Consider the following 14,647-nt stretch of genomic DNA (forward strand, 5'->3'; position numbering starts at 1 on the left):
TCAGTACTTTCAAGGGTCAAAAGTAATAAATTATCCATAGTTATACCAAGCCACCAAGAAGGTTTAATGGAATCCGTCGTTTTAATATCAATTCCACCAAATAATTGTTTATGTTGATTCCGCCGACTCTTTATTTAACAATAAACGATATAAAAAATTTAAAAAAAAAATTTAAACATTGGGGTCTAAAAATGATAATGTTTATTAATAGTATATAACTCAAATACTTCATTTTTTAAATAGATTTAAGTATTTAATAAAATATTCAAAATAATAAAAATACAGTTAATTTATATATCTATACAATATAGTATAATTTGTATGTATTTTAGATTCTGAACGAAGTGATGAATGTATTGATTTTACAATGATGTGTGTGTTTTTTTTGTGTGTGTACAGCATAACTAGTCGAAATAATGCTTCGATTTCAAACTTTGGGGGTGGTTTCCGATGTAAAATTGAAGATCCTTGTGCATTATAGAGGTCAAAAGTAAACAGTTTTCAAAAAAATCGAGAAAAACAAAAAATAAATGACAGAAAAACTGGAATTTTTACGCAAAACCAGTTTTCGACCAAATCGATATTTTTATATGGTTGTAATTCAAAAACTAATCACTGTAAATACTTGAAATTTTCACCAAATGTTAATGTTAGTGATATCTATATACAGTTTAATTTTCAAAAATTTTCGACTTTTTTGAGTTATTTATAGACCACTGAAATTTTTGATTTTTTTGAGAATTTTTTTTTGAAGTGTCGGTAAAAAAATGTTGGACGACCAAAAAAACTTGAAAATTTAATACACGGTTCCTTATGAGTTGTTCTTATTGTAGCTAAAAAAAATTAAATATCGTAAGTCACAATTTTTTTTAATAAGCGTTTACAGTTCAAAATTTTACGAAATCTGTCGAAAACGCGAAAATTTGCAAGTAATTTTGAAGTTGAAAAATCATAAAAAATTTTTCGTTTATTACTAAGGATTAAAAATAAAACACTAAGTTTTCTATTACTTTCCTTCAAGTAGCTGTAGAGAAAAATCGAAACATCATTATAGGAAAAATTTTAAGTGCGTTTGAATTTTAAATTTTTACGAATTAGCGTAACGATAACGATTTATCCTCAAACGATTTTAAACATTTGTAATTATTTAAAAAGTATAAGTCGTAGATACTTGAAAATTTCACAAGTTATTTAGATTGGCATTTTATTTACATGATTAAATTTTAAAAATATTTTGATTTTTTTTTGAGATATTTATAGACAAATGAAATTTTCAATTTTTTTGAAAATTTTCTTTTGAAGTGTCGATACAATTTTTTTGGCCCTATCAAAATACTTGAAAATTTTATGCAAAGTTCATCATAAGTTATTTTTATAGTGATTAAAAAATTATAAAAATACGTAGGCACGATTTTTTTTTATTAGGATTTTAAGTTTAAATATTGACTTAATACGTAAAAATTACGGCAATTTTCAAATTATCTTAGATCGAAATTCATAAATGTTTTTCTTTTTAATTCTAAGATTTGAGAATTTAATACAAGGCTCATAATATATTTTTACAATAGCAGTTGAAAAATAAAATAAATGTATAGCCACAATTTTTTTTTTACATGTATTCAAATTTTAATTTTGACAACATACGTAAAAATCACAAAAATTCCGTAAATTATTTTATCCTAGAAATTCATAAAAACTTTTCCTTTTATACCTAAGATTTTAAAATTTAATACAAGGCTCCCAAAATATTTTTACAATAGCAGTTGAAAAATCAAGAAATGTATAGTCACATTTTTTTTATAAGCATTTAAAGTTCAAATTTTGTCTAAATACGTAAAAATTACGAAAATTCGCAAATTATTTCAAGCTAGAAATTCATAAAAAATTTTCTTTTTAAATCTAAGCTTTGAAAATTTAATACAAGATTCCTTACAAATTTGTCAATCTTTATCACAAAAAAATGTCCACCGGAAATTCAAATTAAATTTTTATTAGCATTTGCCATTTGAATTTCAAATATTGACAAAAATTCGTCAAAACCATGAATATTTGCAAATTATTTTGTAGTTCAAAATTCATAATATTGTTTGTATTTATATCTAAGGTTATAAAATTTAACACCAAGTTTTCCATAAGTTTTGCTTCAAATAGCTATAGAGAAAATTTGAAGCGTCATTATAGGAAAAATGTTTTGAGCGTTTGAGTTTTAAATTTTTATGAAATCGCGTAATGATATAACGATTTATCCTCAAACCAGGTATTCGTATATCTATGATAATATAAGGTATTATGAATTATGATAGCTACATGATAACTACACTAATTTATTAACCATGCCATATGCAAAATGCGTCTTAATTGAAAAATAAAATATTTGTTTCAGAATAGAATATATGACAATATTTAAATATAATATAGTGCAACAGAGCGACATCCACGACTTACCCGTTTTTTTTAAATGTTGTATTATAATGACTTCAAATTAAATAAACGATATCAAAAAAATTAATAATGTTTTCTCTTTTATAATTTTATGAAAATGCTTGTTTACCACTATTAAAGATAATATTATTTGTATACATATACCTAGTAATATTGATTATAACTTATACGATGATTTTATTGAAATTTCGTTAACCCTAATTAGACATTTTACAGGGAATAATAAATTACAATTCAAATATATTTATCTATTCAAAAATGATTAATGATGTGTGATTGTGTGAATGTGTTTATTAAAGGAGGTTGGATTTGTACACTTGGAATTTAATTTTACGGACCTACATCAATGCAATCGAATTGTGTTACAGTTTATGGCGAGCAGAATAATATACTATCACTGTGTCATTTGTGTATACTGTGTCATCTATTCTGTTTAGAAAAAGGGCAACATGAAACGCTCACTTTAAAATACATACAAATGGTGCGGAATGTCAGTGATCCAATCGTTGCTTGCTTGCAAATTTCAATTAACCACATGATTCCATGGTCATCCCATGATCCCATGATCACTAGGTCTTTTTTTTTGTCCCTCTGAATGAATTTCATTAAGCTTTCAGTATGTTTTTCCAATATCAATAGGTTATCAGAATAATATAATTTACTCAAAATGCATACATAACATGCTGCCAAGTTATGGCCAAATTCCATCAATATTAATGATCTTTATATGAAAGGCTTCCACTGATTTTTTAAATCCTTATATCTATGCTTCCTCTCAATATTTAAGTTTGAAACAAAGATTAAGCTTAAGTTTAGGACAAATTTGAACCCTAGGTATTAAGGTTTTTCAATAGGAGAGTAGTTCAAAGTTTGAATTTTTGACTGAATGAGTGATCATCAAAATTATAACGTACTTCCCATATACGTAAGTGAAAATGTGAACATTGGAGTAAAACTAAAGGGAAATTTAAAAAATTTCAATTTTCTCAAAATTAGTTGCTCTTTAGGATTATATAGAGATGTATTTTTTACATTTTACATGCATATTCAACGATCAAATGTTAACATGAGCGTTGAATCCAAATATTTTATCAGTTTTGATGACAAGAGTAAATTCAGCCCTTAGTTAAAGTATTAGTGGTTGTGAATTTGGTTTTTCTTATACTAATGATGGCAATATTATCTGAGCAAAAAAACAGTGGGTAGATACGTGTAATTTGATACAATAAGACTTAAGTACCTACCCTATTGTGTAAAAAGGAAAATCTAAGCACTACAATTTTTTCTATTTTAATGCCATTTAATTAGGATAGTTTTTTTTTATTTGAAGGAAAATATGGGCTTCAATAACTTCGGTTACTAGCCTGATATTAAGTTTTACAAGGTCTTTCTTAAGATTAGATATTTGATATTATAATATCAAATATGATATATATATATATATATGTATAAGTATCAAAAGTTATAATTAGGGAACGGATTTAAATGCTCTAAAAAAACAAGAAAAATGCCTTATAAAAATACGATTTAATGCCTTAAAAAAATGCTTTAACATCAAAAAATGCACTAAAAAAATGCCCTAAAAAACTTTAAAAATGGGTTTATATTCAATAAAAACAAAATTTTGTATTTAAAACTTATAAAAAAACACATTATTATAAAAAAAACTAATAAAAAATATTTAAACACAATAGAACCTTAATTTATTAACTTTAGATAAATAGTTTATCGTATCTTATCTCTTATCTTTACCTTAATGCGGGTAATAATCTATTGTAACTTGTATGTATATATTTTGTGTCTACACGTGTCAACAATAATTTCGTAATTTCGTAACATAATACATATTTAGGTATTTTAATTTTTTTTTAGAATGAATGTGGAAAAAATGCTTAAAAAATGACTTAAAAACCACAAAATGCACTAAAAATGTCAAAAAATGCTCTAAAAATGCAAAATAAATGTTACATTTTTTAATTCTTTAATGTATGAAATGAACTTTTTGCTTGGAAACCAATGTTTTTGGACATTCAGAAAAAAATGCAATTTGCATTCAAATCCGTTCCCTAGTTATAATATTTTAATAATAATTTTAATACTTAAAAATGAAATTATTTTCTGTACTCAATTTTCATTGAGCGCTTCTGCATTGGTGAGTGGCATTTGAGGTCAATGTGAATTGGAGAATATTGTGAACACTCCTCCACTCAAGACTCAACATTAACTTTGATGGTTGATGCAGTGTGGCAAAATTCACACATTGATGTTCTTTACCAAATAAATATAATAAGTTCAAATTTGGATAAAATTACATATTAAATAATCAAGAATAACAAACTCAGAATCGTTTTTCGTATATAATGATATTATATCATTGAATTCAAATTTAATACCATCTTTAAAAAAACTTTAAAAAAAAAATCAAAAGAACCTGGCCAAGTGATAAGTGATAAAATTAACAGAGTTTTGTTAAAATTATATTTTAGGTAATATTCAAAAATATAATATCCTTAAATTGAGACTTATATATATATATATATATATATATATATATATATATATATATATACTGTTTTGTAAGTACTAATGGCATTTATACATATAGGTTTATAACATAATACATTTTATAGAAAAAATTACCATAGAATTGACCATACATTGTAAACAACTTAAGACGATAAAATTCAGTCACCACACTATACGGCACCCTTACATCGCACGACGGAGTGTTTGACTCAAAGTCTAAAAACACTACACAACAATACTAAATACATAAACAAATTAATAGTTAATACATCGTAAATGGTAAATAATATGACGATCGCATTTGGTTTTTTTGTAGCGAAGTTCACTGTGTCCACCAAATGATTGTTGCCCTCACCTGTGGATGATGAGCTCGTCGAAATTTGATAAATTGTAGTTCTTTAAGAAATGCGTTGATCCTGCTACAATAAATACACATTTTTATAATATGTTATTATTAATCAATCAAAAGTTTTTCATTTTTAATGATAACAAATAAAGAAATATCAATGAACTTTAATTAAAATATAATATATCTACAGTTATTTTGTATCAGCTATTATCACATTATATGTTTTTTATTGAACTTTACTAATATCATTCAAATGCCATTAAATTAAAACGTAAATCAGTAAGAAGACTAAAAAAATGAAAAATAAGTAAGTTGTAATAAGTATCTACGATACTAAAAATACTAAAAGTTTTTAATTTTACATAAAATTTAATATTTATAACCAATTTACAATATCGCAGGTATTTGATTAAAAGTTCTCACTTCCTAATAGTCCACTAAATGGGCAAAATGCATAAGGTTTTCTTTCATTCGATTCAAATTCATTATATTTTTCCATTACCGTGATCAGTTACATTAAATGGAAGCACATGTGTGATATATTTTTTTTATTAGACTATAATATATTATTATGAGCCACGCGCGCATCGTTTTTAATCTAGGTAGGTATACCTACTCGAATACGTACATAAAAATCTAAAATAGCTTACAACCCAGAATCCAGTCTATGCAAAGAATAGAATAATCAATAATAGGCATCCCTATTTCATTGTCTAAACATTTTAAAATTAATAGATGTACAACAATGAAGTATATAATCATTGAGCTTAATTATATATATACTCTATATACTCGTAGTGCATGCGATGAGCTATCGATTAGATATCATAGAATTAAAAATATTTTATATTTTAATTATATTAAAAATAAAATAATACCCTACATTTTTCAGTTTTTCACCAATACCTATATCCACGGATTCACTGTCTACTTTCTGCATCGTGAGTTTGAAATGTTTAGACCAAATTTTAAACGCCCTGTTCAAATCTGATTTCACAGAATCGATGTTCACATTTTCCAAGCTCTTAAAAGCTCTTCCACAACCTGAGAACAAAAAAACATCATTGTTACCGATTATTATTATTATTATTTGTTATTATAGTACCGTATTTTGTATAATATCGCATATCATATAATTCAGATAAAATAATGTTAGTAACATACTAATATAAATATTACATAATACTTTACAATAATAATTTATTATTGGTGCTCAAACCATGTTTATAGAATTCAAAGTATTAGTTTACATTTGCGTGTTTTTTTTGATGCACTAACAATGTACATTATAATATACAACGACAAATATTGATCGAAAAAATTAATCGAAAATAACTCGTATATCGAATTACTATTTTTGTGTTATACTTATTTACAAAAATATATTATTGTGGGTGTGTTGTTTGTTATTTCACCATGTAAAAAATATTCTGTTCATTTTATTACAGTAAATAAATCAATTTTGGTTTCATCGGTCAAATTTCTTTTGAGTTTATGCTTTGATATTTCCATTTGTAGTATTTGTACCTATAGCAAACTGCTAATTACAATAGAAAAACACCTTTTTTATCAGTTACTCAAAGGTATCTAAAAAGTATTTGAATAATAGGGCATGTACCGTTTCCGCCAAAATTTGAAGTGACCGATTCCGCCATCGCCCGTTTCCGCCAATTTAAAAAAGGTTCGATTCCCGTTTCCACCAATCTACCTGCTATGGTAAAATTATTATAATTATATATATTATAATAATATAATATATTATATTTTAATATTCTGTATTAACTGCAGTATTATTCGTATTATTTTCAACTTGAAGTAATTGTACGTCGTATATAATATGATAATATTAAATATTGGAAAATATATTTACAAATAATAATTACATAATATTTTGTTATATAGTTTTAATAGGTACAATAATAAAGTAAAAGTCACTTATTCATAAATAGATATAGTAGTTTTATGGAGTAAAAAATGTTGTTATCGGTAGTTTCAATCTTATCGATTTACATACAATGATTCCACATTTAAGTAATAAATATATATTTTATAGAGTATGTATGGATAGGTGCCTAATATATATATTATATTGTATGTATGTGTGTATTTAAAGTCGCCACTATCATAGATTAATGCGTACAACTATGACTATCGCTTATTGCTCATTTGTATCTAACATCTCCTTATGTACCTACTAACGCATCATGTGTACGTAGTTTTAGTGAATTGAAATTAATTAAAACATTTTTACAATCGACGATGAACCAAAACATTTAAAATTTATGAACTATGAATAATAATTATTATTATTCCATAACAGGTAGATTGGTGGAAACGGGAATCGAACCTTTTTTAAATTGGCGGAAACGGGCGATGGCGGAATCGGTCATTTCAAATTTTGGCGGAAACGGGTAATTCCCGAATAATATAATATGATCATTTGGCTTTAAATAGGTATAATGATTATATGACATATCATGTTTTATTAATTATCTACTCAAAATTCTCAAAACCAATACATTAATACATTAAATTAAATTATATGTGGACACTGGGTAACGACTAACGAGCATAGAGTACAATCAAGTATCGAGGATTTCTTAAATATAATATGCAATATGCATAATGCATTCATTTATACACGTATCTGCGTTGATAATATAAAACATATCGTTCACCTAGTACACCTTTTATATGTATGCAATAGCACATGCTCGATGTGAAAACACAATAAAAATTATAAAATAAACATGATACAAAATATAACAGTGTTTTTTGTTATAATAATAAACAATAATATTAATTATTAATACAATATATTAATTATAATAATTATCTTATGTTTTTTACTTTTTTGAATAACAACAGGCATTTTATATTTTATATTATTCTGTAGAATATTTTTACTGTTTAAAATGTTAATAATTAATAATCGTAGTTCGAACGAGTTTGCCTAGTTAATTAGTTATAACTTATAAATTATATTATAGGTAGGTGTTTAATGTTAACATGGGTAAATGTATTATGTACACAATACACTATACAACTATTACTATACAAGGTAATTCATCGAGCATGCTCACCCCCTTTTTTTCTTTAATAATAAAATTAATCAAAATCTGATTTTTAGAATGTGTAAATATACTCAAAGACCATATTTTTAAATTCTTGAGATTTGTGTATCGCTTAAAGAATGTCCTGTGGTGATACAAACTTTTGTTTTTCAAATGAGAACCCCTTTTTTACTGTAAATTATTTAGTAGATAATTTTGATGAATCGAAATTAAAATTCGAACGATTAGTTCCTAGTTATAAAAATGTTTGTACTATAAGGATATTAGTTCTTAAAAATTGTTTAACAATAGTATAAAATACACGCTCTTTTGGAACTAGTATTTAAGGTAGTTTTTACGAATTGTTTTTGTTGATAGAATACCAAGTTAAATAACTCAAAAACTGCTCATTATAATGTTGATATAATTACATCAAAATTCCCAAAAAGGCAAAAACATTATCCTCTAAATAATTTAGTTTTTGGATGAAAATTCAGAATCGATCGGTTTTTTGAAAGTTTAAAATTAAAAACTCCCAGTATTTTTCAAAATAATCGAAAATGCAGAAAAAAATAAGAAAATAATATACCTAGACATTTTTAAGCAAACCCAGTTTTTGACAAAATCGATTTTGAACTTTAAAACGATTAAGAAGGATTAACCTCTAGTATTTGAAACTAGTTGAAACTATCACCAAAGTTTTGTATTCCATACTAGCATTTTCTGTGTATGATAACATCTTTCAAATATTTTGATTCTTTATTTCGATGTACATTTATGCGTTTAAAATGAAATTGTCAATTATTAATATTCCTCTGTTATAAATATTAATTAAAAATACATACATTTTCGTTGATAAACGTTTTATAATATTAACGATTTTATATTTGTTATTTATTTATTATTTAAAGTACTGAAAAAAATCAATACAAAATCATGCCAAGATATTTCATTAATATATTCAATTATAGTAATTGCTTTTCTGAGCTAGAAATAACATCATTATTAACACTAATTTAAAATTAAATATCCATTTAAATTTGTTTCTATAAGTGTAATTAAAAAAAATGACAAGGTTTAATGATCGTCTTCAGTGTTTGATGGTATTATATAATATTTTATTAAAAGTCAAGACAACATACCTAATAAAGTCTTAGTGTTTATTGTTTGCTGTGAAATATTATATCAAAATCATTTAAAAATGAACTACTACATAATTATTGCACTCCGAGTCAAGCCGACAACATACGTATTATAACGTTAACTAAATATTTTATATCTTATAATATATCAATGTGTTTTATTTGAGCCCACAAGTAATAATGTGTATACTGTATAGTAAATTTATTATTTAATTTTTTTCTTTAATATTCGAGTGTATATGTAATACACAAAAATAATAATACGTATTTTAGGTATATTGTTCAAAATCATTTTTTTAGAGCGTAATTACCTAACTAATATATTATCTAAATCAATATTTGTTTTATAGCTTTGAACGGTTTTTACCTTCTATACTTTTAGTTATGTAATTAGAGTACACTAAATTTGACTTGAAGTTAAGTATTCTGAGAATTTTAGTTATATACCTATGTACAATATTTTTTTTTTTTGATAAATAATATTAAAGGGTTATATCAACAATTTTTATAAGATATACAGCTGGGCGGTGGTAAACTCTCCCGATTTTTAAAACTAGTAAACTCTCCCGATGGTAAACTCTCCCGAGTTATTTTAAATGTTATTGCTACTCTATGAATTGGCTACACTGCAGAGATTGTGATTATAATTTTTATTATGAATTGTATTACCGTATTTAATCTGTATTTATCTTGTGTTAACCTGTATTTGTCATTTAAATATTTAATTACCGTTAGAGTCTTTTTAAGTTAAATATTTAAAACGATATCGACTATAATGGCTCAACCAATATTCTAACTGTGTAATACGAATAATAACCCACGCTCCCCAGCTAGCTTAATACTACTGAAGTAGACCCGGGAGAGTTTACATGTTCGTCAGGTAGTATTGGACTAAATCCTGGAGAGTTAACCATCGGGAGAGTTTACATGCCATTAAAATCAGGAGAGTTTACAATCGCCCATACAGCTAAACCTCAAATATATATTTTTTATAATATAAGCGGTACTCACGATTAACTATATTCATCCCCGCTATGATGCAGTGGGTCATTTTATGGTGAGTTAGTTATACTCACTGTAATTAATAGTATACCTGTAGTAGGTTGATGTGGTATTTTAGCCAATAAACGTGTTTATAGTTTATGTACAATATAATAATTTTAATTATGTTACATAATATAGATATTTAAAAAAATCCTCTCAAATACGAATATTAATCCTACCCACTATCAATTTAATATAAAATATTTAAATTTGAAGAATCACCAATAAAATATTGTTTGGATTATGCCAAAGTTATATTATTACTAGGACTCGGAAATTATAGGAGCCAAAAAAGGTAAAATATGCATGAAAAATGTGAAATATGCAAAAAATTATTTATTTATTTCTTAAAAGTTTATTACTTATTTATTAATATACACACAAAAAAAAATCTAAAAACTATATTTGAAAAAATTGTTTTATTGAAGACTAAAATATGGCGTGTAATCGGTTCGAATTTGAGATTTTATTGTACTAAAAAGTAGTTAAACAATTTATACATTTTCCTTTTTTTTGAAATAAGGAATAAATAATTTAAAATTAATTAATTTTTTTAGAAAATATTAAATATGCATATTGCATACAAATATACAAAAATCAATTAAAATCGACAAAATATACACCTTTTCTCTAAAATTAATGAAATATGCATTTTGATTTTCAATTTTTAAACTCAACATTGTATAGCTCGGATTTCTTACTTGATCTACTATAAATCGAGAGCAAATATAGAATAATATGCATCTTCTGTAACTTCCGAACCCTAATTACTAATAAATAAATATTACCTGTTTTATATTTCTGTATAAACGTTAAAAAAGTATATTATATTATAATATTTAATATAATTTCGATATATTATGATTAAAATATAAATTACCAACCATAATGAATAGACTTTTTAACAAATATTTTTTTATTATAACTATGTTTAAATAGCATTGATTACTTTTAGTATAGTAGAAAAATTAAAAATATTCAATCAGACATGGTTAAAGTTTTTATCGAAACAGGTAAGAGGATCATAAAAACTATATAATTTTATACCGAACATATATTTGATTTTTACATGATTTAATAGTAAATGGAAAACTGATTTACCTTACCTAACTCGGTAAAAGGCTCTGGATTTTACAATCATTAAATTTTCATCCCATATATTGTTTAACGAGTTGCGAACTTTGTGTAATTTGCAGTGCTTATTGTTTAAAATAATTTAATCACTCTCTGTGTTATACATTTTTTTTAAATTCTAAATTGAGTTACCGGAGTCCGGAGATGAATGCAGCAAGCCAGCAATTGTATTTTATTTTGATTTCTCATTTAAATGGGATTTATTCTCATTTTCATTCCAACATATTATAACGTTTAAAGCTGTTATTCGAAGAGAAAAATACAACTACCAATGAAATGAATATATTATTATAGATAAGATATTCAACTATATTAAAAAACACAAAAATAAAATTTAAAGCTGAATAGTATTTGGAAAAATTATATTAAAATGTTTTATAATTCACAGAATCCCATGCAATCAGTAAATACCGTTTCGTTAACTGAGAGAGGAAACATGAACATATATACATCATACATTTTTGATAAGTATATGAAGCAGTATACAATTTAATATTATAAATCAAATAATTATTATTTATAGTAACAGACAACAGTGACTTTTAATTTATTTAATATTTACGAAATACATCAATTAAAATATACTTAATCGACTTTAACTCTTTAAGGGCCCGTTTTACAATCATAGTTTAAACCTCGGTTATGCGTGAACCACTGATTTTACCGGCCGAATTCAGTGGTTTAACCGGAGTTCAACTATTGTAATACGGGCACTAAGTACGACAAGACATGCCTGAACTGTGGTCATGTATGATAAAAAAAAAGGTACATCATTTTATTAAATAATCTGGCAATAACATTAAGCTATGATATATTTATATTATAGGTATTGATTAAAAATTTCCTACCGTTAACACTATAGTAATATACCTAATATGTACGACATCGATAAAAAATAAATATCGAACGATACCAAAACGAAAATGAAAGTATTCAATCCTATCAATAACATAATAATATAGTATAGTACATACACCCACGACCCACGTAATGAAACGCCACAATAGTAAATATTACAATAAAGTTAATATTATATTATAATATTTTAAACATATACTATTTATATATTTGATCTTGCCAAAATTCAACGGCAGTTGACGACATAATTAATATAGAACGCTGAAAGACACTAGCAAAAAATAATAATAACCATACAGCGTTGCTTAATCTTTTAATTAATAAAAAAAAAATAAATTGCTAAATTGTTATTCCAACAAACAATAATTCAGGTGGTTAGGTTCGTATGGTTATTGCATGGTGCAATCTGCGACGAGCATGTAGATTCCCGAGTCGCTCACTCAAGGAGGTTGTGGTGGCGCCAATTTGAACATCACATCCAAATTGAGTGAGTAACTCTGAATATCCATTGCGTTTTATTATTTTATAAGTTTTCTCGAAATACATAAAGTCATAGGTATAACTAGCGTCACTTGATAAATTTATCGTCACGCTGTTGTAGTTGTCGTCGTCTTGAGGTTTAGAAGCATTTGGTGTATTCCATCCGCTGCAGCTAATCCGTTCGTGAATACGGAAGATTCCTATACGTATAAAATATTGGAAAAAGTTCGTATACACTGCAACGTATAACCTATTATAGTAAGTCTCGAGAGCGTGGGTAAATGTGCGTGTGAAAAGATAGAGGGGTGGTGGAATCATTTAATAATAAAAAAATATGAGCGTTTTAAAAAGTAAAAAGAAAAAACACATAAATGGAGTGGGCGAGGCACATGCGGCGACTTAATGAAAAGAGGACTTGGAGTGGTCGAGCTGGTTACATTCACCTAAAAGCTCTTTACAACAACCCTTATTCCATCCATGCTGCTTGCGGCGGCGCTTATCTGCGTGTACATAATATCGAAAAATATAAGAGCGCCGTCGGGGACATCCTGTAGTCGGCAGGCGAAACGAAATATTATTATTATTATGTGGATACAATGTACTATCATTATTCTAGTGCGCGGCTCGTTTACCATGGACGTATCGATGAAGGGGTGTGATTTCAGAAATGTCAAAGAGTCGAAGGCGTGTGATATAATGTTATAGTTGCACCCTGCACCGAAGAAACATTATTGTTATGTATAGGTAGGTATTATATATTATTTATATTATACGCAAGTGACGTCGTATCGTTTGCGAGTTAAATTATACAGACACTCTGTGCCATCGACTTCATTTTAGTTTTCTTTCTATTAATATTATTGAAATACGATTTTTATCATTTATACTGTGAGAGAAAATTACGATATTATTATAGTCAATAGTATATAATACATTTCAATTTTTGAAGGTTAACTCAAAACTAAAACATTAGTATGTAAATATTTTATAATTTAAGTTAAAAATTTTCACTGTCAATTATTTAAATAGTTAAGTAAGTTTATAAAAATCAGGCAGTAGAGCGTAGGCCAAACATGCACATTGAGAATTTGTATCTTTCCGGCACTTTAATAATAATAATAGTAATAATATAATACGAATATAAGTATTTAAACTTATTTAGGTTTTAGGTATATAGTAAATTCTAAATATATTTATCATTAAATATAATATGTAAATATGTGAACCTACACATTATAATTATAATATAAATAGATATGCGAATGGCGAACCGTAAGAATATATCAACTATTATGACGTTATATAAATAAATAAGGGAGAAATGTAACGAGTAGTGTGTCTAAAATGTAATCGTGTCGTATTAAATATTATAATAAGTACCATTATTGCTTTACGGCTTACGCTGAGATTTAAAAACAAAGAATTGTATTATGTCTTATATTATACCACCGAGGTTAATGAACATTTGATATTTGTTGTTTTGTCATTTTTTTAACACGCGTATATTGTAAAGTACTTGAGTAAATTCGTGGAAGTGGAATTTCTTTTTAAAATATTAAGTTACAAAAAAAGTCTGTTTTATAAATGAAGTGGATAAAAACATCTATTGTTATTTACAT

General features: G+C 25.9%; 1 long non-coding RNA gene across 1 annotated transcript in view; it reads right to left on the reverse strand.

The window, feature by feature from the left end:
• Positions 1 to 3,741: 3,741 nt before the first annotated feature.
• LOC107174022 (uncharacterized) overlaps positions 3,742 to 14,647 on the reverse strand; it is a 12,361-nt gene continuing 1,455 nt past the window's right edge. The window contains exons 2-3 of the long non-coding RNA XR_016190795.1: positions 6,224 to 6,361; positions 3,742 to 5,387 (exon numbers count right to left, since the gene is read on the reverse strand). This is a non-coding gene — a long non-coding RNA (uncharacterized LOC107174022). The remainder of the gene's footprint in view (positions 5,388 to 6,223; positions 6,362 to 14,647) is intronic.

The sequence above is a fragment of the Diuraphis noxia genome, unplaced genomic scaffold, assembly GCF_037042655.1.
Source record: "Diuraphis noxia isolate RWA-SAM2 unplaced genomic scaffold, SU_Dnox_SAM2 contig0003, whole genome shotgun sequence".
NCBI classification, from domain to species: Eukaryota; Metazoa; Arthropoda; class Insecta; order Hemiptera; family Aphididae; genus Diuraphis; species Diuraphis noxia.